A 27,087-nucleotide genomic window follows, 5' to 3' on the forward strand; every position below is an offset into this window, starting at 1 on the left:
AGGGCCTGTAGATTTCGTCAAAGAGGTGTAGTTACCATCTTTTAAACAAAGAGTTCCACTAATCAAATCCTAGAAAAATATATTGCTTTAATTAAGCTGTCACTGTTGACCAATATTATTACTATTGATTTGTTAAAATAAAGTTCAATAAAAGGTCTCAATAAATTTAGTAGCAATCCTGTTGATTGTGGAGTATTGTAATAAGAGAATAAATTATTTAAATTTTAGTAACCAACTTCCAAATAAGTTCAAGATAATGCATAAGGATGAGTGTGCAATCTTCTTTATTAAATGTGTGATATGTTTATATCTTTTAATCTAATTCCCTGGTGTAAATGCATGACATGTCAATATTAAAATGTCTGGATAACATTTAACATTTATAATTTTATAATTCCTTAGACATGATAGGTACAGAAACTTGCTTATTTCAGAAATAAGCCATGTCTGTGGATTAGTCCATATATTTCCAGTTGTATCTTTGATATTCATGGTCTATCTTTCTGTACTAGTGAGCTACTTTGTGGTTTCTTGAATTGACCATATGGATTACATATGAATTATATACATGAGTCTTTTTCCCTGGGATGTCCCCCTTTTCCCCCTTTTCTAACATAATATTCTTAATTTAATACGCTCCCAAGTAGTTTGTGCATACTTCTGTGTTGCTGTTGTTTAGTGGCTCGGTTGTGTCTGACTCTTTGCGATCCCATATACTTGTTTCCCCATCTATATGCCATGAAGTGATGGGACTGGATGCCATGATCTTAGTTTTTTGAATGTTGAGTACTTCTGTGTTAGTACTTATTATATTACATGGCATTCATTTGATGTTGGTGAGTATAACTGTGGTGTCTACATCTTTAATCTTTATAGCCATATAAAACAGAAAATTATCTGGCACATGTTAGATGTTCAAGATATCTCTATTGAAAAAAATTAAAAATTTTAACTTCCTTTCAAATCTAAATATATCTTTCTTGGAAAATTATACTGAAAGAATGACAAGGTGAAAATTTCCTTTCTTATCTAATCATAATATTTATCAATAATATATCTAATTGATGATGCCCCAGAAATAATTGGTTATTATTTTGTATGTATTTCATTACATACAGCAAATTGAATGCATTATTTCATTAAAAAATTAACAATTTAGTTCACATGAAAGACAATTTATAATTTATATTCAAAATAACTGTCTAAGAAAAAGCAGTTTTTATATTGTTCATGTTGCTTGGTATAAAACTAGATTTCCTGAAGCAAATATACATGTATTATAATCTGCCTCTAAAAATTATTAAAAATATAAGTGTATCTTTGGAATCAAGATAGAATTCTGACCCCAAACTTAAGTCTTTGCCCAATTTCTACTTATTTCTAATATATTGCTATTAAACTCTTTCCCTTTACTACAGATTATATGTGAATTTCATGAAAGCAAAATTAACTTCAAACATCTATCACTTAAACAAGAGTATGTTTGTTATTTTTAAGCAATAATATACATTTTATATAAAATATGGAAAAAACTTTCAGTAAATGAAAATTTTCTAGTATTTCTCAAAAGTGTTCCTTATTTATTTCCTCTTCTATTTTTTTATAAATATGAAATTGTCTGAAATCATTTGAAGTGCAGAATACAGACAAAAGAAGAAATAGAAGCTGGGGAATTGATAGGGTGACATGGATTCAGAAATCAGATTCTCCCTTCACAACCAGTTTTTCTCTGTGGTTCAGTTTATTAGAACTAAAGGTCTCTTTCAAAATTATTTGACCATTTAATTCCTGATTATTGGATATAATTTAATAATATGATGCTTCTGGAGAATAGCAAGCAACAATGAGGTGGTAAACTTATCTATTGGCTAGACTCCAAAACAAGGAAAGTATAAGATCAGCTATAGTTACCAGTACTAAACATCCAAAATGGGATAGAGAAAATTTTAGCCCAAACCTGGCTATTGTCAAAGGAGGCATGGTAGATGGAAAAGAAATAATTTAATTGAAATTATTTACAATATGTAATATAAATATGGTCTAAGAAAATAAATACTCCTGTTTTATAACTTCTTCCATGCTTTTGAAACTTTTGTAATGTTTAAACTCTACTGCCTCAGATTAAAATATTTATGTTTAAAAATAAATGAAGAATAAATAAAAGTATAAAGAATAACATAGCACTCTACCTCCCAAATAGATATAACAACTGCTGACACTTCAAGCTGCTTATTTTGTATCTTTTATTTTTAAAAGAATAACATATTACAGCAAGAAAAACATGAAAAATAGAATATTATAAATCAAACTCAGAATTTTTCACTCCATAATTTTCTTTTCTCCTAAGCTTAAGTTATGTCATAAGCAAAGTGAAGTTGGCATGTATGTATACCTCCTACATTTTTATGCTGTATATAATAGTAATAATAACCATTTAATATATTTTAAAAAGCATAAATTGTACCATGCATGCATGCTAAATCACTTCAGTTGTGTTCAATTCTTTGTGAGTCCATGACTATAGTCCACCAGGTTCCTCTGTCCATGGAATTCTCCAGGCAAGAATACTGGACTGGGTGGCCATGGCCCTCTCCAGGGGATCTTCCTGACCCAAGGATTGAACTTGCATTTACTGAGGTTCCTACATGCAGGCAGATTCTTTACCTAAGGGAGATTTTACCATACATTATCTATATTTTGATCATTTCCTTTTTTTGCCACTAACATGCCATTTTGGTGACTTATTCATGTCTAAAATAATGCTCTAGTTCATTAGTGTTATCTGCTTTATAGTATTGTATGAATATATTTTCCAGGATATTTCTCTTTATTCATTCTTCCCTCCTTTTCTCCCTCCCTCCCTCCTTTCCTTCCTTCCTTGCTTCCTTCTTTTAGATATATTTTATTTTGTTGTTGTTGTGCATTCAGTCTGATGGTTGCAATTCATATTCCTTTCCCCATGATACCACTTTTAAATTGTTTATATTTCTGCTTTTATAATAGTTGTCTTTGGATTTTTACAAATATATTCAATTTGACAATACACTAAAGTTTGTAGCTTTATCCTCCACCTAAACATTCCAGGATTCAGAATGCTTAAAGATTGATTTTCCTCACATGTAACCTTTGATGTTATTCTATATTGTCTTAATTCTATAGTTTTAACTCACCATTGTAAATTATTGTGGTGCATATTGAGATTTACTAAAATCATTAATTTTTATGCTTAGTGTTGATATTTTCACCCTACACCCTTCTCCTGAATTTTGTATATTTCCTTCTTTTCTACCCAAGTACATTGAGCAACAATATATGAAGAACATTCTGTTGTATCAGAAAATGTCTTCGCTGACAGTGAAGTTCAAATGGGTCTCTTCAGTGGCAGTTCAGATGGGTCTAGAATTGAAGGGACATAGATATTTTCCTTAAGCAGCTTGAAAATTATATTGTATTTATATATTTCATTAATGTTGGTTATAAGTCACTTAATAATCCATTTGTTGTTCCTCTATATATATTTTGATTTTCCATATAATATTGCTTATATGTGAAATAAAAAAAAGATATAAATGAACTTATATACAAAACAGAAATAGACCCACAGACATAGAAAACAAACTTATGGTTACCAAAGAGGAAAGCAGAGGGAGGGATACATTAGGAGTTTTGGATTAACATATAGACACTACTATGTTTTAAGTAGGTATCCAACAAGGCCCTTTTGTATAGTACAGGAGACTGTACTTAATATTTTGTAGTAACCCATAAAGGAAAAGAGTCTGAAAACATAGATATACATGTATCATGATGCATGTATACATGAATCAGTTTGATGTACATCTGAAACTAGTACAACATTGTAAATCAACTGTGCTTCAATAAAAAAAAAATTAAATCAATCATATGATTATCTCAATAAATGCAGAAAAAGCATTTGACAAAACTCAACATCCAATTTGTGATTTAAAAGAATTAGCTCATAAAAGTAAATATACAGGGAACATATCTCAACATAATAAATGCCATTTATGACAAAGCCACAGTTAAAACGCTTTTCTGTTTTTTCCTCTAAAATCAGGAATGAGGCAAGGATGCCCAGTCTCACAAGGTGGGAGTGTGGGACTCAGAGATACAACCTACTATGTATAAGATAGATAAGGAACAAGGATATATTGCATAACACAAGGAAATATAGGCATTATTTTATAATTATATATTAAGTACAACCTATAAAAATATTGGTATCATATGATGTATGCCAGAAATTAATATTGTGTATCAGCTATACTTCAGTTGTAAAAATCTAGCTTTAAATTCTGTTTCTGGCATCATATAATTCTCTCATTTATATCTAATTTTTGGAACTTCAAAAACATGAATATTTCTAAGTCAATTTATAAAATGTAATTTAGTATTTTATATTTTTGTAATAAGAAAGAACTCCACATCAGCTAGGGCTGCTTTATTGTCTGATGTGCTTCATCACATACTAAAGTCTTAGAATTTGTTCACGTCATTGGCTAAAACTCAGTACTATAGCGAGGGACGTGGTGCATGTGCATCTGGAGGCTTAGGAATTGCTTATGTCACACTGTGTGTGTATGGATGTTTGTTTGTGCATGTGTGTTTAGGATGTTACATTTTGAGTATTCTTTTTTGCCAATACATATTTAAATAAAATTTGAATTTAGGTCACATGTTAAATAGTTTAACAATATCAAATGTTTATGATCAGAAATAAGCATTAGAAAAATCCCTCAAAACTCAATTGCAATGAAAAAAGGAATTGAAAAAGACTAGAGCTTATATTTCTGTTTTCTTTAATGTTATGTTTTATTTCATATTAAGAATAATCTGAATTTCCTGGTGTATATTTACAATAAAAGATTGTGTCTTTCCCTTCTTCTAAAATTTCTTGAGAAAGGCTGATGTTACTGAATTGAGACCTGTTTCACTTCCAATGTAGGCCTATGAAAGTGAAAGTGAAAGTCACTCAATCATCTCCAACTCTTTGGGACCCCATGGACTATACAGTCCGTGGAATTCTCCAGGCTAAAATCCTGGAATGGGTAGCTTTTCCCTTCTCCAGGGAATCTTCCCAACTCAGGGATCAAACCCAGAATTCCCACATTGCAGGCAGATTCTTTACCAGCTGGAGCTACCAGGAAAGCCCAAGAATACTTGAGTGGGTAGCCTATCCCTTCTCCAGCGGATCTTCTTAACCCAGGAATGAAACTGGGGTCTTCTGCATTGCAGGTGGATTCTTTACCAGCTGAGCTACCAAGGAAACCCATCTAGGCATATAGTGCTATAAAATTCCCCTGAATACTGTTCAACAACATGCCACAAATTTCTTATTTTTCTTTTTTTGACTCATGAGTTATCTAGAAGTATTTTATCTAGTTCCAGTTTGGGGACATTTCCAGGAAAATTTATTTATTTATTTATTTATTTATTTATTTTACCACAAATAAGATCTTTTATTTGTCACTATTAAGTCTGCATTTTAAACTGATTCTTGGACTGGTGGCTTGTATCCATCAGCTCGTTCAACTTTAGCACCTGTCTCATCCCCAGTAGCTTTTCCAGAACTGCTACCTTCACCATGTAGCTCCATGAGTTTTCCCAATTCAAATTTGGGCTTCTTCAGCATTTTTACTTTTCTAACGAAGACATCCTGGAGTGGATAAATAGATTGGCAAGCCTTTTCTATGTCTTTTCCAATGCTATCTGGAATCAATTTATTGACCACCTCTTTCAAGTCATGTGCACCTTTCGGGTCATGATTTCCATCATCTTCTTGCGGATCTGGTGCACCTGCTGGTGCTGGGCGTAAGAGGTCTTCCGAATCTGATTGTTGCGCTTTTTAGTAAAACCCACACAGAACAGACGAAGCAAGTAACCATCGGCAGTCTTGACATCAACTGAGCTTCAATCATGGTCTGCCATTTTTTGACCATGGAGCACATTTTGTCATGGGTAAGATCCATACCATGAAAATTAGGCAGTTTTTGCCCTGAACATCCTCAGTAATTAGCTTGAATTTTCTAAATGCTACTTCATCATTCTGCAGATCAGCAAGACTCACTTCAAAAACATGACCTTTGAGGCCGTCAGATGCGATTTTGGTTCCTTGAGTTCTCGTGACCAATGTTTTCCCAATATTCCTTATATTGAACATAGCTGGTGCTTTCACATCATACCAATCTTTTTTAGAAAATGGGTCAACCACTTTCTTTTTCGCTCCCTTTTTGCCTCCTTTATTAAGGCGCTTGTTCTTGCCGACCGCCATGGTGCCGCTCAGAGAGCCAAAAGGTATTTATTTTGTTTAATTGCAATTTAATTTCACTGTGGAAAGAGAACATACTAAGACTTGAATTTTATCTATTGAGACAATTTTTTATGAGCCAGAATAAAGCCTATCTTGATACATATTTCACGTGCACTTGAAGAGAATGTATACTGTGCTGTGTCTGGTAGAGTATTCTATAAACGTAAAATTACAATAAGTTCATTGATGGTGTTAAAGTGTTTCATATCATAAATGATGCTTTTTCTTATTCTGTTATTATTAATAGATACTTAAGAAACCTTTAACTTTAACTGTGAATTTGCCATTTATTCTTTCAGTTTTAGAGCATGACTTTATATATTTTGAAACTTTTTTATTAGGTGAAATTAATTTAGGGTTTTGTCCTCTTGAATTATTTGCATCTTATAATTATGAACACACCTTCTTTATCTCTGGTATATTCTTTGCTCTGAAGTAAGGTTTTTTTTTTGTTGTTGTTGTTCTGTTATTTGTATAATCATCCTAACTTCCTTCTGATTAGTCTTGTGTACAGTATGTTAGCCCATCTTTGAATTTTAACTTATGTATCCCTTTATATTTATGGTGTATTTCTGGCTATATAGAATAGGTTCTTGGTTTTTTAATCCAGTTTGACAATCTCTGCCTTTCAACTGGGATGTTGAGAACATTTTCCATTTAGTGTGATTATCAGTATAGTTACATTTAGGTCCATGATCTTGCTTTTTTTTTTTTTTTTTGTCTTATTTGTTCCTTATTCCATTTTTGCTGTTTTTTTTTTTTTTTTCACCTTTTGGCATCTTAAATATTCTCACCACCAAAAAAGAAATGGTAAATATGAGATGTGGTAGAGATAGTGGTGTTAACTACCTCTGTGGTTGTACACATTTTGATTTATATAACTGTATCAAATCAACAGGTAGGACCCCTTAAACTTACACAATGGTATGTGACAATTATATTTCAAAAAAGCTGGAAAATAGTATTTTACTATATAGTATAAAAATTTTTTACTTTGTTTGGTCTCATTAGCTTACCTCCGTGAAAGAAGAAATTTTTATGGGAAAAAAGCATTTCTCTCATTGCATTTTTATTCTCACTATGAAATGCACAATTTAACATCAAAAGGTGCATTTTTCAGATATGAAAAGAATTTTGTATTTATTAATTCATATCAAAAGATTTGGCTTCCAAGTAGTAATTTAGACTGTAGGAGCTATATATTTAAAGCTAATCAAATTTATGATGGATTTTTTCCTGCATATCTGCAAAAGTGACAAGCCAGTTAATTTAAAAGTATGGATTGATTAATAACTCTGTCTATGAGTCTCTATTTGTAGATGAATATAGTTATGGCAAACTAATTTTTTAATTTTTAAAGAATGATATGTATGTATTGTTAAAGCTATTTTTAAAAAGTCTTGTAGTTTTTCAAGAAATCTTAAAATTAGCTGAACAGATATTTTTTCCCTTTCAAATAAATAAAATCTCAAAAACAACTTGAAGACTCTTTCATGACTGTTTAATAAAAGAAAAAAATTTAGCTCCCTTCCACTATTGGCTAGTTTTTACTTCACTAATAGATCTTTGTAATCCTCTGGCCCTTGCACTATACACTTTAGATTCTGTTTCAAATTTTAAAATAATCGTCTTTTAATTTTACAGCACAAGTGCCTTAAATAGAAGGTGGCAACTGTCTTTTAGAATATGTTATTTTTGTTCTTGATTGCTATAAAATCAGCTGAGATTTGGTGATTTCTCTTTTCACTCACTGGAGTTATAAGCTGCCCTGTGTTAATAGTAAAGTTCATGAATAGTGATATCATATTAATTAAAGAAGTGTCATTTCAAAAGTGTACTACATTCGGGTACTAACAACTCAGTGAAAGGGGTTATATTCTCAATATATTCTGAAGGCAGAGTTAGCAGTATTTTCTGATAAATGGGATATGAAGTATCAGAGCAAAAAAAAAAAAAAAAAGGAATGAAGGACGACTCTAAGCTATTTCTTCTGAACAATTACAAGTGGAATAGATATGCCATTAACTGAGAGCGTAGTCAACACTATTTATTTCCATTCATTTTCATTCATTCTCTTAGACCTGGCAATTTGATTCTACTCCAAACCCTGGAAATAAATTGGACCTTCAAATGCCTTCCTGCTTGCCTATGCTGCAGCATTTTATTACTTTGATCTCTTAGGAAACTCTTCCCCCTTAACTTTCATATCACTTGTCATTATTCCTCCTTGGCCAAAAGTCTTTGCTGTATGTTTCTTTCTCAGTCACTGTTTGTGATTCACTTTCACTGATTTTGGTATACAAAGCAATTAACAAAATTGTGTACCTATTAATAAATAACTTAAATGTTGACTGAATGTGATGTATTCTTTTTTGCTCTAAGATGTACTGCTGTTAGCATGACTAAATATAGAAAAAGGCATTTTTCTCGTGACTAAATATGTATCAAACAATATAAATATGGCTTCAGAAATTTTAACCTTATTCAAGAAATTTAACAATATCATTTAAAAGGATTAAGCATTCTTAAACCAGAGCAATTTAATAGAAAATATTTGTTGCATTTTGTAAAATGACTTTACTTAAAAATATATAGAATTTCTGAAATGATTTCATTTAGCGTGAATGGTCACTTTTAAATGGCTTCCATAATTATTTATAGTATAAAAATCATTTTATGCAATTTATGAATATTTTCTATTATTATTTCAATTTCAAATTATTACTGTGAGTTATGTTTATGCTGTGGCACCTCTGTTTATTATCCTTCACACATGGGGCAGTGATTTATTTTTCAGATATACAGATTTCATGATTTATTGGCGTACTTTAATATTTTTTGTCTTGATTGCCCAAATGTTCTGCACCTGTTCTTGTGAATATGTGTTAGTCTTAAAGTGATTTAACACAATTGCAAACCCTTAATGTAATGCTTTATCTTGATCCAATGTGATTATATTGTGTAATGCAACCTTAGCTTATGTTTCTACACTCTTTGAGCTTTTAACGACCGATATCCTATAGCTAATGAGAAATATTTCATGCTTTAGTTAATGTGATCATCAAAGGGAGATAAGATTTTTATCCAGATAATTTAAAGTTTAGATTACGTACTTCTTTAAGATTCTCTGGGCTTCCCTGGTGGCTCAGAGGGTAAGCCTGTGAAAGGTCAGTACCTTTAAATGAAGTTATTAATATTCTTTTGAATATATGTTCTCATACCATTTACTTTCTTCCTAAAATACTTTTCTAATTAATGTTTATCAGTGATTTTGTTTTGTGTTTTGTTTTCCTTTAACCAGTTAGAAATAATGTTGTTTACTTCCACTTTCTTGTTTAGATTTTGGAAGGAATGGTATAGGATTGTAAATATATGTTTGCATTTACTTCCCTTTAGTTTTAGAAAGAGAAAAATTGTGAGTTAAATATTCTCTGATTGTGATGAACTGTGTGTCTTTCCAAGGATGTTTTATCAAAGACTTGAGGGCACTAAAGACTGTTGGCTGCTTCTTTGTTAATTTGTTTATTTTACATATAAAATGCATATGTGTAAAGTGGCAAGCCTTATTGGGAGTTACTTAACAAATTAGACTATAATGCCAACTTAATAAGTTTTGAATCTTCAACATTTCATTATACAAAAGCTAAATATTTTTAGAAAATTTCTAGTGGTAATAACTAATAACATATAATAAATTTCAATTTTTACATTTGTGAGTGCTAGTATTCATATAGACTGGCTCACAGGGATGGTGTTATTACCTGTTGGAAGGCAATTTTCCATGGTGTATTTATACATTGTGTGACAACTTTTGCCCTTAACTATCTTTTCAAGGATGTTTCTGAAGCAAACAGACTTAGAAGAAAGAGATGTTATCTTCCTCCATGGCAAAAAATGGATTGTTTTGAGTTTACTTTAATCAAAATAAGATCTCCCTCTGGACAAAGTGTTGAAGAGGCTTGCTGAAACCCTCTTATAGAATTGTTTTTTTTCTGAATTCAGAAATCCTCCACTGTGACATAAGCCTACTTTATAGTATCCATCTAAGTCATTCAGCATCACCACCTTGGTTCTTGGGATGGAAGGGAATTGATGAGAATCTGAAGCTTGTATTGAGTAATAAAGTTCTTGTCTCTGATCCAAGAGTCTACTGTCAGTCTTAAGTATGGAATGCTGACATATTAACTTTCAAGTAGGATAAAATCTCTGACCTTTGACAGTTCTTGACACTACAGTTGTTTTACAGAAGAAATAACAGGCTCAGGCAAAGTAAAAAACTAGCCCAACTCCCTAGAAGTCATTAATAACGTATTATAGAAGCAGAGCCTGGTCTCTGGCTCTAGGTTTGTGCCATTACATGATGCTGCCTCTAAGCATGTGGACTTTCACCCTATAATGTTAAATTTATGTATCTCAGAAAGTGACAGAAGCTAAAAACACAGTCAGGACTCTCTGGCAGTTAATTTTAGTAGTGAAGACTTATTCAGACATTAATAAAACAACATATATTCATTAAGATTCAGTTATGTATTCAGTATAGCTAACAGAGATATTTTTTAAAAATAATATATTTTTATATTAAAAATTGACAAAAATAATGATTTTTTTTCAGAGTTTTGTAGCTGTAGTTTTAAAATTGTAATTTGGTTTTGAAAATTTTGTTCCTAGAATTTGTAAAGATCAAGAAATAGATAATATGGAGAGAGCAATACAAAACTCTCATCTCCACCAGTACCTTTTTTCTCCAAAAAAGGTTCTTCTCTCCCTCTCCCTCTTTTACTCTCTCTCTAATAAGTACACATGCAAATGTATTTTGTGATGACTTTCAGGAGGAAATCACATTGCCTAATAGACTATCACTAGTAGTCCTACAATTTTTGTTTAGGATTCAGTATTCTTGCTATCATAAGGCAAATTTACTTCAGTGTTGGGAAAGCTGTCTATGAGGAACACCAAAATGTAATAAAATTTTGAACTAAAAGTTTAGACACTACAATCTACTCTCATCTGTGTCACCAGCTGTATGACAATTGTCATATCACTTAACTTGTTTGCTTTTCAATTTTTTTGTCCTAGGGAAAAAAAGTATTGATCATTTTCAATTATTTTAAAGGGCTTTCACACACTTCCACCAGTTATAGCAGTTGACATTTCTTGATTTGGGGTAAGAAATGTGAAACTTTCAAAAGAAACATAGATCTCATTATTGCATTACATTACTTCATAAATAATTTGAATACAATAAGCATTAGCTTCCCTCATAGCTCAGTCAGTAAAGAATCTGCCTGCAATGCAGGAGACCTGGGTTTGATTCCTGGGTCAGGACGATTCCTGAGTCAGAGAAGGAAATGGCTATCCACTCCAGTATTCTTGCCTGGAAAATCCTATGGACAGAGAAGCTTGGCGGGCTATAGTCAATGCGGTCATAAGAGTCGGACATGACTTAGTGACTAAACCACCACCTCCAAGCATTAGCTACTATTTTTGATCTATTTAATATTCTTTTTGTGTTCTACTTATATCCATACTAGCAGTAATATTTCCTTGCAATTTTCATAAAATAAACTGCTGTTTGATGTTAATGCTGAATTTCATAATAATCTTATTTGCGAATAACTTATAGATAGTAGGTATATGTAGTTCATATACCACTACTATGTAATTAATGGACCAAATTTAAATGTTTAATTGCATATAAAATAAAGGACATTTTATATTGTCCTCTATATCATAGTCCAACTCTTGGCATCCTATAGTAATTACAGTGCTATGAAAATTGTGTTATTCTTACTATAGAGGCTGTGAACAAACTTTAAGATAAAATAAAATTCAATCTTAAAAAAGTGAAAGTAATAGCAGTCACAAATTAAAAGACATGTGCTTCTTGGAAGAAAAGCTATGACAAAACTAGACAGCATACTAAAAGGCAGAGACATCACTTTGCCTACAAAGGTTTGTATCGTCAAAGCTATGATTTTTCCAGTAGTCATGAACAGATTGTAAGTCGGAACATAAAGAAGGCTGTGCACCAAAAAATTGATGCCTTCAAATTGTGGTGCTGGGGAAGACTCTTGAGAGTCCCTTGGAAGGTAAGGAGATCAAACCAGTCAGTAAGTCCTAAAGGAAATCAATCCTGAGTATTTATTGAAAGAACTGATTCTGAAGTCAATTCCAATACTTTGGCCATCTGATGCAAAGAACTGACTCATCGGAAGAGACCCCGATGCTGGGAAAGATTGAAAGCAGGAGAAGAAGGGGGTGGCAAAGGATATGGTTGGATGGCATCACCAGCACTGAGTTTGAGCACAACTCTGGGAAACAGTGAAGGACAGGGAAGCTTGTTGTGCTGTATTCCATGAGGCCACAGAGTCAGACATGACTTAGAGGCTGAACAATAATAAAAATACATATGCCCCAGCTTATGTGCTCCTGTAGAGTTTCATTTGGGACATTCAGTTTTTCATTAAAGAAGGAAGGCTTTTTACATAGCTTGCATAATAATCTTTCTTTGTGCTTTGTTAGGTAGATATAATAGGAAATTTGAAAGATAAATCATCACAGTAATACATTTTGCAATAGTGACTCTATACAGATGTCACTTCTTTCATCCTAACAGTTTGTTTACTGAGGTTGTTTCTGGGTTGCATGTTATTGAGTGAAATGTATCAACTAATAAGTAATTTAGAGTAACTTCTGACTTTAATCATTTTATCATTATTGATATTGAAAAGTATATTTTTAAGTAAAAAATTGGTACTCATTCTAAAATGTGACTTATATGTTATACAATAAGGAAATTATAGTCCCTTTTGATCATTCAGGTGATTTTGTATTTTCAAATGAAATTATTTGTACCAATATTTTTATCAGTTAAAATGTTCAGTTCAGTTCAGTTCATTTCAGTCGCTCAGTCATGTCTGACTCTGCAACCCCATGAATTGCAGCACGCCAGGCCTCCCTGTCCATCACCAACTCCCGGAATTCACCCAAACTCATGTGCATCAAGTCGGTGATGTCATCCAGCCATCTCATCCTCTGTCATCCCCTTCTCCTCCTGCCCACAGTCCCTCCCAGCATCAGAGTCTTTTCCAATGAGTCAACTCTTCGCGTGAGGTGGCCAAAGTATTGGAGTTTCAACTTTATTTTTTTTTAATTTTATTTTATTTTTAAACTTTACAAAATTGTATTAGTTTTGCCAAATATCAAAATGAATCCACCACAGGTATACATGTAGCATCAGTCCTTCCAAAGAACACCCAGGACTGATCTCCTTTAGAATGGAAATGTTAGCTCAGAATTAATTCAACATCATACTTCGTATACTTATCAATGATTTTGTTGTAAAATCCAGCCTAATTCTACAAATGAAAAATATTCAGTGTCGAGTGAGCTGCTGCTGCTGCTGCTGCTGCTAAGTCGCTCAGTCCTGTCCGACACTGTGCGACCCCAAAGACAGCAGCCCACCAGGCTGCCCCGTCCTCAGGATTCTCCAGGCAAGAACACTGGAGTGGGTTGCCATTGCCTTCTCCAATGCATGAAAATGAAAAGTGAAAGTGAAGTTGCTCAGTCGTGTCCGACTCTTATTGACCCCATGGACTGCAGCCTACCAGGCTCCTCCGCCCATGGGATTTTCCAGGCAAGAGTACTGGAGTGGGGTGCCATCGCCTTCTCTGGCCGAGTGAGCTAACACATATCATTTCTATCACTAACTTACTTAAAGGCAGTTATTAATATAGCAGAGTAGAAACAATGGAATTAGGTTTCTCATAATGTTGTACATCCATCAGTCAGTTCAGTTCAGTCACTCAGTCGTGTCCGACTCTGCGACCCCATGAATTGCAGCATGCCAGGCCTCCCTGTCCATCACCAACTCCCAGAGTTCATCGAGTCAGTGATACCATCCAACCATCTCATCCTCTGTAGTCCCCTTCTCCTCCTGCCCCTATGATGGCAATCAAATTCATTTTTATTAGAAGTGTGTGTTAATCACTCAGTCCTGTCTGACTCTTTGTGATCCCATGGACTGTAGGCAGCCAGGATCCAGTGTCCATGGAATTCTCCAGGCAAGAACACTGAAGTGGGTTGCCATTTCCTTCTCCAGGCTATCTTCCTATCACAAGGATTAAACCTGGGTGTCCTGCATTGCAGGTAGATTCTTTACCTAAAGTCTAAACCACCAGGGAAGAAGATCATTTTAGTTAAATTAATCCCAATTCTGTGAGCCATTTGCTCTTTACTTTCTGCTTAAATGTTTATATGTATTATTGAGTTTCCAAGTAATTTTATTCATCGTCATATTGCTCAAAGTTTTCCTGCCGTTTTCCTATTTTGTTTTGTTTGTATGTTTTTTATACCCCAATTCTAAAAACTTAAATTTTGTTCTGAACTTCTTTCTTTCTAAATTTTCTTTAAAAAGAATTCTCAGGAAATCCTAGTTGTTGTAACAAAGCATTTTTTGAATTCTATCTTTTAAATCAATTACATGAAACAATATTTTACCTCCTCCTTTTAGGTAATGATTTTTTATCAGTTCAGTTCAGTTGCTCAGTTGTGTCTAACTCTTTGTGACCCCGTGGACTAGAGAGATTATGGAGATTACATAATTACAGAGTTACAGAGATTATGCTGCTAAGTCACTTCAGTCATGTCCGACTGTGTGTGACCCCATAGACGGCAGCCCACCAGGCTCCCCATCCCTGGAATTCTCCAGGCAAGAACAGTGGAGTGGGTTGCCATATCCTTCTCCAATGCATGAAGGTGAAAAGTGAAAGTGAAGTCACTGTCGTGTCCTACCCTCAGCGACCCCATGGACTGCAGCCTTCCAGGCTCCTCCATCCACGGGATTTTCCAGGCAAGAGTACTGGAGTGGGGTGCCATTGCCTTCTCTGCTACAGAGATTATGGGAGAGCAAAAAAACCTCATTGGTTATGGCTCAGAAAGTCTCTATTTTCTTATTTTCTCACTATTGATCATCAATAAACCTTAAGGCAAGAGATTTGCAAGTCAGCAGCTTCTACAATTGAAGGGAGAACTATGTTTTTAGTCTCTTTCCAATTCCTCAAACATTACATCTCAGATTATATAAACTATACCAATGATAAATTTCTAGTTTCAAAAAAGATGATTTATACATAACTTTAAAAGAACATCTGTTTCTTACATTGGCTGAAGCGGTACCAGTACTAACTGAGGCTGAATCACCCCCCTGGGCAAGTGGTTGTCTTTCACTTCTGTAATTTTACATGTGTGGGAAATCCCAAATAAATCCATCTTCCCCTTGTGCTTTTATAGATACTCAAATGCTCACAATCATAAATCTAGTTGTTGTAACAAAGCATCTTTTGAATTCTATCTTTTAAAATAAATTACATGAAACAATATGTTACCTCCTCCTTTTAGGTAATGATTTTTTCATATTTAAGACTAATTTATTAGACTGAGAATACAAAAAGGATACTATTTCTTCACCTACATCACACCCCTCTGAAGGACTTTTTCTGTTGCTTGAAAGCTGAGAGAAGCTTTGTATTTTCTAAATTTTACTTTCCTTCATAAACTTTTAGAAATTTAATATATTAGATACTGCTGAGTTCTTCGTCTATACCCAAAGCATTTGCCTTTATCTCCACATAAATGTCCACCTATAGTTAGAATTTATGGTTGCTATGATCTTAGAGCATTTTTAAAGCACTTTACACTGTGTGATATTAAGCAAAAGATATTTCTGTGTTGGCTTACATATTTCTAGGGGAATTTTATCTTTCTACTTGTTGTATATACCTACAGGAGTTATGCTAACATAATGTCAGGATTGTATAATATAAAGTTAAATTCTATTGGACTGATTTTATTTGTGACTATTTTGCTTACATGACCAAATTTGATTTGTGAAGTAAAACATTCTCTCACTGTAGTGAAAATGCATGGAAACTGACCGTAAGGGATAGAAGCAATTAAAACAATATTTGGGTCTATGGTTATAATTAAAGAGGTGCTTATCAGTTTAGGAATTTTTCATGAAGATTGAATAGTGCTCCCAAATAAACTGCTGCCATGAGACTTACTTCAGATCATGTAAAACCATTAAAAAAGCTTTAAAAGAGCATTCTAGGAAGCGTTATATGTTCTCAAAGGATAGCTTACATTATTCTGACATGTTTTGAATATGTCTACAACCTGTTAGTCATCATTATGAAATACAGAGTTGTTTTATTTTGTATTTTTAAAATGTATTTTAAACAAGTCACAGTTTAACTGCTACTGGACCTCACTGTTTTGTGTTAAGGTAGTTATAGAATTACAGAGAAGAATTGCATTCCAACATGTTAAGGAGTAGTGACATTTGCTACTGTAAATACTTTCTGATATTCATAAAGATTTTTAAATCTAACGATCCCTAAGTGGTAGTGGACCACCCTATCTAACATAGTTTCTCTCCAATTCATGTCATGCTGATAGTTTCTGCAATTAAAGAACTTGGTGCACAAGTCCTAACATCTGCTGTTAAATCATAGGTGTATGGTACATATGTGCATAGAATACAGTATTTATATCTGCATGCATACATAATTATATATAATCATGTAAATATATAGTCATACATACACATTCTTATATACATATATAATGCACACACACACACACACACACACACACACACACATGGCCATCCCTGGCGGTTCAGCGATAAAGAATCCAATGCAGGAACTGCAGGAGACACGAGTTGGATCCCTGGGTTGGGAAGATCTCATAGAGGAGGGCATGGCAACCCACTCTAGTATTCTTGCCTGGAGAATCCCATGGATAGAGGAGCTTGGCAGCCTCAGTCCATAGGGTCACAAAGAGTTGAACATGACTGAAGTGACTTAGCATGCATGCATGCAGACACACGCACACACACACACATACATAAATATATATGGTCTTCATAAACATGTCCAAAGTCACAAGCTTGTGACTTTGTTTGTTTAGGTATATGAAAAAGTATAAGTTTACTAAATGAATTAAGAAAAAAATTCACAAGTTTTCTACTAAATATGACACTGCACATTTGTGCATGTTCTCGCAAAGGCCATTTCTTTACAAACAGGGATCTGTGGGATAGTTAACGCTTGCTGAAGCTTCCTGTTTATTCACCCATTCTGGGATTTCCCATTTGCCAGCACTACAAATGCACTGTATGATAAATGAGAACAGCTTGTTGAAGGCTGTGTTTTAATGTTTTCTGGAAATAGATGAAGACAACATGTTCTGATATATTTGTAGCAATACCAGTTAGGAGCTTATTTAGGAGTTTTTGTTTTTTTGTCTTCTTTAACAAACATAGGAAATATGTTCTTGTAGTGGTATCAATAATAATTACAAATTCTTCCTGGAGAACACATGTATACCTGTGGCAGATTCATTTTGATATATAGTAAAACCAATACAATATTGTAAATTTAAAAACTAAAAAATAAAGAAAACTAAAAAAAAAGAAAATAATTATTCATGCTTTAAAGTTAACTTCCTTTTTGGGAAACAATTGGTATTCAGTGTTTTGTCTAGGTAAACAATATTTACATAAAAATAATAGAAAGTTATTTTTCATATAAACCTTAAAATTCCTCTGCTGCTGCTACTGCTGCTGCTAAGTCGCTTCAGTCGTGTCCGACTCTGTGCGACCCCATAGACGTCAGCCCACCAGGCTCCCCCATCCCTGGGATTCTCTAGGCAAGAATACTGGAGTGCGTTGCCATTTCCTTCTCCAATGCATGAAAGTGAAGAGTGAAAGTGAAAATTCCTCTGCATTGCCCCACAAAAAGTTATAGTAGTTATAAATTGTTTATTATTAGTATAGTATAGTAATGATATTTTTAGTAATGGTTTTGTTTAATGATCATACGTCAATTAATAAACTCTTGTTATTCCTATTTATTTATTTTAGTGGATTTTGAAGAACTATCTGGATAATAATCATTTTTCTGGAAAAAAAAAGAGTGAGAATAAATAAAGTCCTCCTACTTCACCTGCCAACATATTTTGTTTTCTGTACCCTTACATTTTTGCCTACTTCATAATCCTAATCTAGACTGTCACTTCTTAAGAGTTCCATGCAATTTTTGAAAATTTTCAGCAGTTTTTAAAAACAGTAGATAAAATTTTGATATTTGATAAAGTTGACCTTTGCTTTTTGATATGTGTGGGTGTCAGTGTGGGTGTTTTGTGGATGAGTGTGTGTGTGTGTGTGTATGTGTTTCAAATGTCAATGTAAAAGATGTATCACAATAGTAGAATTTTGGATATATTAACAAGCCTAAATTTATGCAGTTTTAAATGGGACAAAGAATTAGCATTATAAATTGTAGCAGTTTATAATGAAAGTTGTTTACATTAAAAGTACATGACAGAAATGTAAGAAAATGACTAAGTGCAATATGAAAGAAAAATTACTTCATTGAACACCCCAAAATTTAAAGTTTAAGTATAATCATGGTATATATAAATATGCAAGAATTTGTTCCATTCTTCCCCAGTGATTTATGTTTCATCAAGTGTAGTTACCTTCATTACTGATCATTTTTTAAAGCAAAATTTTATATGACAACATTGTGTGTTAAAGTGAACTACAAAACTATTTAAAATTGTGCAGCTTCAGAATGATGCATGGTTCACTGCAAATTGCAAAGGGTAAGGAAAAATGGAATGAATTTCTAACAGACCTTAATTTCATCTTTAAAAAATAGCATTTGTTAAATGAGCATCTTAAGAAGTGTTAACTTATGCACATATATATAAAACATTAAACGGATATTTGTACTGGGTGGCTAATTTCGTCCTTAATTGCTAAGTTTATTTACAGGATACATGGTACCATTACAGATTCCTATCTTTTCAATTATATTGTTGAATTGCTTATACATTTTTCCTAAAAGATTCAACTTCATCAGTAAATCACTCTTTCTATTTATTAAATATATTTTGCAGATGGACCTTCTCCTTTTTGCAGTGCTGTCAAAATACTTTTGGATGTGAAAAAAACATGTTTAACCTTCTTTTTCAAATACTCATTTTACAATATTTATGCATGGTATTTTCTTTTTTAAGGTTTAGCATTTTAAAATTATGTCTAAAATAGATATAATAAGAAAGTGTACAAATATGAAGTGTACAGCTCAGTTACTTTTTACATATGATTCCTCTGAATAACCATCATCTTGATAAAGATATAAAACATTTCTATTACATTAGAAAGTTCTTTCCTGCTGCTTTAGCCACCCACCATGGGTAATCACTCTTCTGACTTCTGTTAACATCAATTCATTTTATTTGGAACAAAATATCTGTGGGATTCACTCATGTTGTTGTGTATCAGAAGTTCATTGCTTTTAAATTGCTGGTTTCTTTTCCACTATAGGGATACGCAACAGAGTATATGACATTCTCTTGATGATGACCATTTGAGTTGTTTCTAGCTTTCTTCTATAATGAATAAAGTTGGTATGGATATTCTTGTTCTTGTGCTTTGTTGGACATATATACTCATCTTTCTTGGCCATATACTTGAAGTACAATTGCTGAATCATAGAGTAGGTATATGGTTAGCTGTAATAGCTAAAATTTTAATAGTTTTCAAAAGTTACCCTTCTACCAATAATCACAGGAGAGTTCCAGTTATTCCACCAGTTATCTTTCCCAATGCTTGGTATTTTCAGTTTTTAAAATTTTAGACTTTCTGGTAAATGTATTATATAGTGTATTGTGATTTTAAGTGGCATTTCCCTGATGAATAATTGTGTTGACTATCTTTTCAATGCTTATTGGCCATTTGGTCAGTTTCTTTGGTATGCTATTTGTTCAAGCCCTTTTGACTATTTGTTATTTATTTTTGGTCTTACTTGATTTGTGCTAATTCTTTATACATCCTAGATATAACCCCTTTGGCAGGTAGATAGATAATGAAAATGTTATCCTAGTGTGTGACTTGTCTTTTCAGTCTCATACTGATAATTTTAATTAACTAAAGTTCTTAATTTCAATGAAGTCCAATTATGTTTTTATTTTGTTACAGTTTTTTATTTTGTACCCTGTTTAGGAAACCTTTGCTTACTTTATGTTCATGAAAATATTCTCCCATGATGTATTCTAGGTGCTTGATTATTTTAATTTTGCACTCATATTCATGAATCATCTTTCATTAATTTTTATGTATGGTGTAAGTTAGGAGTAAAGTTTGTCAATTTCTTCCTCCCATATAGATAATACAAAAGTTCGAGCCTCATTTGTTGAAAATAAATCATAGCTCTTCTTCCACAGCTTTGTACTGGCACCTCAGACGGAGAGTATTCAATATTTCACCATTAAATATGTCAGCTCTAGCTTTTTGATTTTTGTTTTTGCTGATAGCTTTATTGAGAAATACTTGATACACGACAATGTATTAGTTTAAGGTGTATGGGAACACATGTATACCTGTGGCGGATTCATTTTGATATTTGACAAAACTAATACAATTATATAAAGTTTAAAAATAAAATAGAATTAAAAAAAACAATAAATAAAAATACAAAAAAAATAATTCAATATATACATGTATATATTACAAAATGCTTGCCACAATAAGTTTAGTTAACATCCATCAGCTCACAGTTATAATTATTTATTGTTGCAGTGAGAACTTTTAAGATTTTCTCTATTAGCAGCTTTCAAATATATAACAGTCTCAATATTTTCAAAGTTTCATGTTTTCAAAAGAGTAGCCAACTTAGACTCCATGTGTTTGTCATCTGCACTACTCTGACAGTAGGCTAGCTGTGAGAAGGCCTGAAAGTGAAAAGTGAAAGTGAAGCCGCTCAGTTGTGGTGGACTGTAGCCTACCAGGCACCTCCGTCCATGGGATTCTCCAGGCAAGAGTACTGGAGTGGGTTGCCATTGCCTTCTCCAGGGGATCTTCCCAACCCAGGGACTGAACCTGGGTTGCCCACATTGGAGGCAGACTCTTTAACCTCTGAGCCACCAGGGAAGCCCTGCATATATCCCCAAAATTTCTCATTTTTTCAGGTTATAGCTTGAGATTTAATATTCATTTAAGTCATTCTTCTTATTTATTCATTTGTATGTGGTTATTTTAAACTCACCATGAGACCCAAATAAGTGAAGCTATCATCCTCCAGCTTATACAGCCATTTTAGATGATGACCAAGTGAGACAATGGTCTGCAAATTCACTAGGAAAAGCCCTATTCAAAGATATTCCAGTGTTTCTCAAATTTGGCCCTATTGACATTTTGAGCTAGTTATCCAAAATGCCAATTTTGTTGTAGAGTATCGTCCTGGGCATTGTAGGATACTCAGCAGGATTCAAGTCCTCTACCCATTACATACCAAGACCAATTCCTTGTTGTGACAATCCAGACTATATCCAGACATTGCTAAATGTCCTTTTTGAGGGGTTGAGATGGTAGGGAGGATAAAATAATCCCTCACTGGAAAAGCACTAAGATACGTTGATATTCACCACAATACAAATACTACCTATCTTTTGCCATATAATTTATCCCAATATGATAACCTGATCAGATTTTGTATCACAACAAGTAACGTGGTTTTCCTCTAGTTTAGACTGCTGTTTTATCCTCATAACCACTATGCCCTGCTTTTTTAAAATAGTGGGGTAATCAAGTCATTAATCTTTCCATATATATTACATTTTGGGGGTAGATGTGTGACTTCACCATTTCTTAAAAGACAATCTCAAAAGATACTATAATTTTAAATCTAAATACCTTTACTAATAAGCTTTTGTCATCTTTCTCCTATTTAACAAAATGAGACCAGTTTTATTCTTACCAAACAAAAGAAAATGATTATTATATTTTTATTTCAGGAAACCGAGGGCTTACGGAGAGCATTAAATTTACTTGACGTTTACCTGTTTCCATTTGTTTTGCCTTCACTGCACTATGAAGATACAGTGTGTAATGTCATTCTCCTTATTTAAATTGACATTTATACTCATGGCTTCTTTCTTCATGTGCTAAACTGCTATTCATCCTTCGAGACCCATTTTTTACTCATTTTGATAATGTCCTCCACAACCCATTTTTTTGGGGAAAAAAACAAACCTCCTCATCTGCTCCTAGGACAGTTTGTTCAAACATTTATAATTGCATTTACCATATCACTCTGTAATTTATTGTATACTCTTAGCCTCTTAGCTTATGTAACATATCATATTCTAGAATGAAATAAATCCTAATCAACTTGCTAATTATAGTTCTTTAATTTATGAATTTACGTTTATTTTCCAACTGAGGATCAAATATTTTCAAACTCCCAATATCTAGCTTAATACCCAACACAGTTTTCATGTAAGAAATGTCAGTATCATATTTTAAATATTAAACATGATGGACAATATCATTAGATGAAAATAAAATAAACCATTATTTTTTAAGGCTGGTTAACAATCTAAATAGATTAGCTATAATGATAAATTTAAAGATCTTAGGATATAATCTAGGAACTAAACAATTTCAGTAAGATTCAGAAAATTTAAGATTCTTTATATATACATATAATAGGCAGGCCAGAATTTTATGAAAGTTGCTTAAGAAATAAAATGTCTAATCATCATAACTATGCTTATTTAGAATTTCCTTACAAATAGCTCCCAAAATATGAATACATGTGTGTGTGTGTGTGTGTATGTAATGTATGTATATATAATGAAGTGAAGTTGAAGTGAAGTGTTAGTTGCTCAGTCGTATCCTGCTCTTTGCAGCCCCATGAACTCTCACCCACCAGGCTTCTCTTTCCTTGGGATTCTCCAAGCAAGAATACTGGAGTGAGTAGCCATTCCCTTCTCCAGGGGATGTTCCCAACACAGATCGAACCCGAATCTCCCACAATGCAGGCAGATTCTTTACCGTTTATATTACCTGTATATTGTATATACATGTAATTAATTTATGCACATTATGATTTATGTGTATATAATAACAATATACATATATATATATATATTTCTATCAGAGTTTAGCTAAGAGAAACTCCTATAGTCATTTTAAACAAAAAAAGATCTAATTTAGGAAATTGGATGCTTAAAATTGTCAGAAAGGCTGGAGAATCAGGCTCTAGATTAGGCTTCCAGTGATGATCCCTAGAGAACATTGCAGAACTGCTGCTTTGTCACAATTAGGAAGTAGGGAACTCCGGGAGCACACAACTCTGACCACTACCAGAATTGTCATGTAAGCCAAAAAATACCTGCTTAGTTCAGTTCAGTTCAGTTACTCAGTCATGTCCAACTCTTTGTGACCCCATGAACTGCAGCATGCCAGGCCTCCCTGTCCATCATCCAACTGAAGTCTACCCAAAGTGATGTCCATTGAGTTGGTAATGCCATCCAACCATCTCATCCTCTGTCATCCCCTTCTCCTGCTGCCTTCAGTCTTTCTCAGTATCAGGGTCTTTTCAAATGAATCAGCTCTTTGTATCAAGCAGACAAATTATTGGAGTTTTAGCTTCAACATCAGTCCTTCCAGTGAACACCCAGGGCTGATCTCCTTTAGGATGGACTGGTTGGGTCTTTGTCCAGTCCAAGGGACTCTCAAGAGTCTTCTCCAAAACCACAGTTCAAAAGCATCAATTCTTCAGCACTCAGCTTTCTTTATAGTCCAACTCTCACATCCATACATGACTACTGGAAAAACCATAGCCTTGACTAAATGAACCTTTGTTGACAAAGTGATGTCTCTGCTTTTTAATATGCCATCTAAGTTGGTCATACCTTTCCTTCCAAGAAGTAAGCGTCTTTTAATTTCATGGCTGCAATCACCATCTGCAGTGATTTTGGAGCCCAGAAAAATAAAGTCACCCACTGTTTCCACCATTTCCCCATCTATTTGCCATGAAGTGATGGGACCGGATGCCATGATCTTAGTTTTCTGAATGTTGAGCATTAAGCCAACTTTTTCACTCTCCTCTTTCACTTTCATCAAGAGGCTCTTTAGTTCTTCACTTTCTGCCATAAGGGTGGTGTCATCTGCATATCTGAGGTTATTGATATTTCTCCCAGCGATCTTGATTCCAGCTGGTGCTTCTTCCAGCCCAGCATTTCTCATGATGTACTCTGCTTGTAAGTTAAATAAGCATGGTGACAATATACAGCCTTGACGTACTCCTTTTCCTATTTGGAACCAGTCTGTTGTTCCATGTCCAGTTCTAACTGCTGCTTCCTGACCTGCATATAGGTTTCTCAAGAGGCAGGTCAGGTGGTCTGGTAGTCCCATCTCCTTCAGAATTTTCCACAGTTTATTGTGATCCACACAGTCAAAGGCTTTGGCCTAGTCAATAAAACAGAAATAGATGTTTTTCTGAAACTCTCTTGCTTTTTCGATAATCCATCGGATGTTGGCAATTTGATCTCTGGTTCCTCTGCCTTTTCTAAAATCAGCTTGAACATCTGGAAGTTCATGGTTCATATATTGCTGAAGCCTGGCTTGGAGAATTTTGAGCATTACTTTACTAGCGTGTGAGATGAGTGCAATTGTGCAGTACTTTGAGCTTTCTTTGGCATTGCCTTTCTCCTAGATCGTTACTACTAAAATGAACCCAGTATGACCCGCCGCCTCTCTTTCCACTTTCTAATTCTGAGTGACAGAACCTAAGTCCCTGTTGGCATTTCAGTTACAGGGAAGTATGGAAAGTATTCTGAACTCTATGTCCATTGTCATGCAGAATGGTACAAAAAGGAGATTAAAAGAAAGACAAAAGAAGCCAACTGAATCCATTCCAGTTTGTAAATGGCTGAGTCAGGATTTGTCCAGAAATAGAGTGATTTCAAGATCAGAGTTTTACAGCTCAACCTTACAAAGTGGATTTATAATACTCTGCTATATTCTCCTTAATGAATTTTTTTATGCTCTTCAGCATAAGCCACTAAGCTTAGAGCTATAGGGAAACAAGTCTGAGGGCACAGAGATCAATAAGTCTGGGCCCTCCAAAATTGTATCTGGTTTGAAAATTAGGGGGGGAAATATGGTTTACTGCTTAAAGAAAATACTCAGCCATGTTACATGGCTTGCTTTCCTTCCACCACTAGCAAGGCCATGCAGGTGAATTTCTAGAATGAATATCTCAGTGTTTAGATATCCCACTATAGTCACAGGATTTTTTTGCCACACTTTATGCCTCTTCTCTTAGATAACACTTGGCTGCAGTTTATGAAGCAGGTGGCACTTGAGAATCAAAAATACCTTGAGGCAATTGAACATCCCTCTGCTTACAGTCTGGCCTATAAAAGAATGTTAAACTAGCAGGTGTCCAGTCCCTGAAACAGTCTGCCCACAAACCAAAAACAGATATTTCTTTTTCATTAGGGAGGGAGAATATTTCTGGCTTTGAGGGATTAAGGAACAGAGGAAAATTCCTGAGATATTAGCACTATAAGGAACATTGCATGTGCAAGTGGACAAGCTGTCCCAAATTCCTGACATGCTGCAGAGATGGTACCGTCCAGACACTGTGGTAGTTCTTTTTCTTTTTTCCTTCCAGAGAATATTAGACAGGTCTTTGTAGATGTTTTCTTTGTGCCTAGAATGCTGGCAGATTAAAGCACATAAACTGGTGTCAGTCTTGCTAACATCTTGTATATGTTAATACTATATGTTCACACTGCTAATATGAATAATAAAATGAAAAAATAAACACTAAATAAACCCTTCCATTTGGAGATCATTGAGGACAAAAAGTAGCCAGAGATAAGCAACTCTAGATCTTGTAAAAATAACTGATCTAATTAGAAATAAGTTAAAAACCATATATAAATTGTTTTAGATTTGTGAAAAGAATGGGAATGAATTGTTCCACTGAGTTTTTAATGTTTGTTAGTAAAACTCACCAAGTAGATATAAAGTTAAGATGAAAGAAATAAATTAAATTCAGCATGGTTTAAAACACTATCACCTGTGTTTTGAGTCAAAGGATGCAGAAAACTACATAAGCATTTACTTGAGTTTTCGAAGCATCAATAATAATCTCAGGTAAAATGCATTCTTAGAGGTTCAGTTCAGTTGCTCAGTCGTGTCCAACTCTTTGCAATCCCATGGAGTGCAGCATGCCAGGCTTCCCTGTCCATCACCAATTCCTAGAGCTTGCTCAAACTCATGTCCATCCAATCAGTGATGCCATCCAACCATCTCATCCTCTGTCATCCCCTTCTCCTGCCTTCAATCTTTCCCAGCATCAGGGTCTTTTCCAATGAGTCAGTTCTTTGTATCAGGTGGCCAAATTATTGGAGTTTAAGCTTCAGCATCTCAGTCCTTCCAATGAATATTCAGGACTGATTTCCTTTAGGATGGACTGGTTGGATCTCCTTGCAAGAGACTCTCAAGAGTCTTCTCCAACACCACAGTTCAAAAGCATCAATTCTTCGGTGCTCAGCTTTCTTTATAGCCAACTCTCACATCCATACATGACTACTGGAAAAATGATAGCTTTGACTAGACAGACCTTTATTGGCAAAGTAATGTCTATGCTTTTTAATATGCTGTCTAGGTTCTTAGAGGTATATGGTACTAATATATGTATATGTGTATATGTATACAGATACCTATGGCAATGAATGAACTATTCTGTTAAAACATTTCAATTTAAATATTTATTTTTAGGATCAGTGGAAAAGCTTTATTAATCTCTCCTATGATTGTGGATATAGTAGGATATTTTTGTTCTAGCTGATTGTTCCTAAAGAAATAAGTGGAAATAAATAGCAAA

General features: G+C 33.9%; 1 protein-coding gene and 1 pseudogene across 5 annotated transcripts in view; one reads left to right on the plus strand and one right to left on the minus strand.

The window, feature by feature from the left end:
* NEGR1 (neuronal growth regulator 1) overlaps positions 1–27,087 on the plus strand; it is a 1,028,214-nt gene that overhangs the window by 145,280 nt on the left and 855,847 nt on the right. The gene's annotated exons all lie outside the window — the stretch shown is intronic.
* On the minus strand, positions 5,504–6,292 carry LOC102394584 (annotated as a pseudogene).

The sequence above is a fragment of the Bubalus bubalis genome, chromosome 6 (genome assembly GCF_019923935.1).
Source record: "Bubalus bubalis isolate 160015118507 breed Murrah chromosome 6, NDDB_SH_1, whole genome shotgun sequence".
Classification (NCBI taxonomy): domain Eukaryota; kingdom Metazoa; phylum Chordata; class Mammalia; order Artiodactyla; family Bovidae; genus Bubalus; species Bubalus bubalis.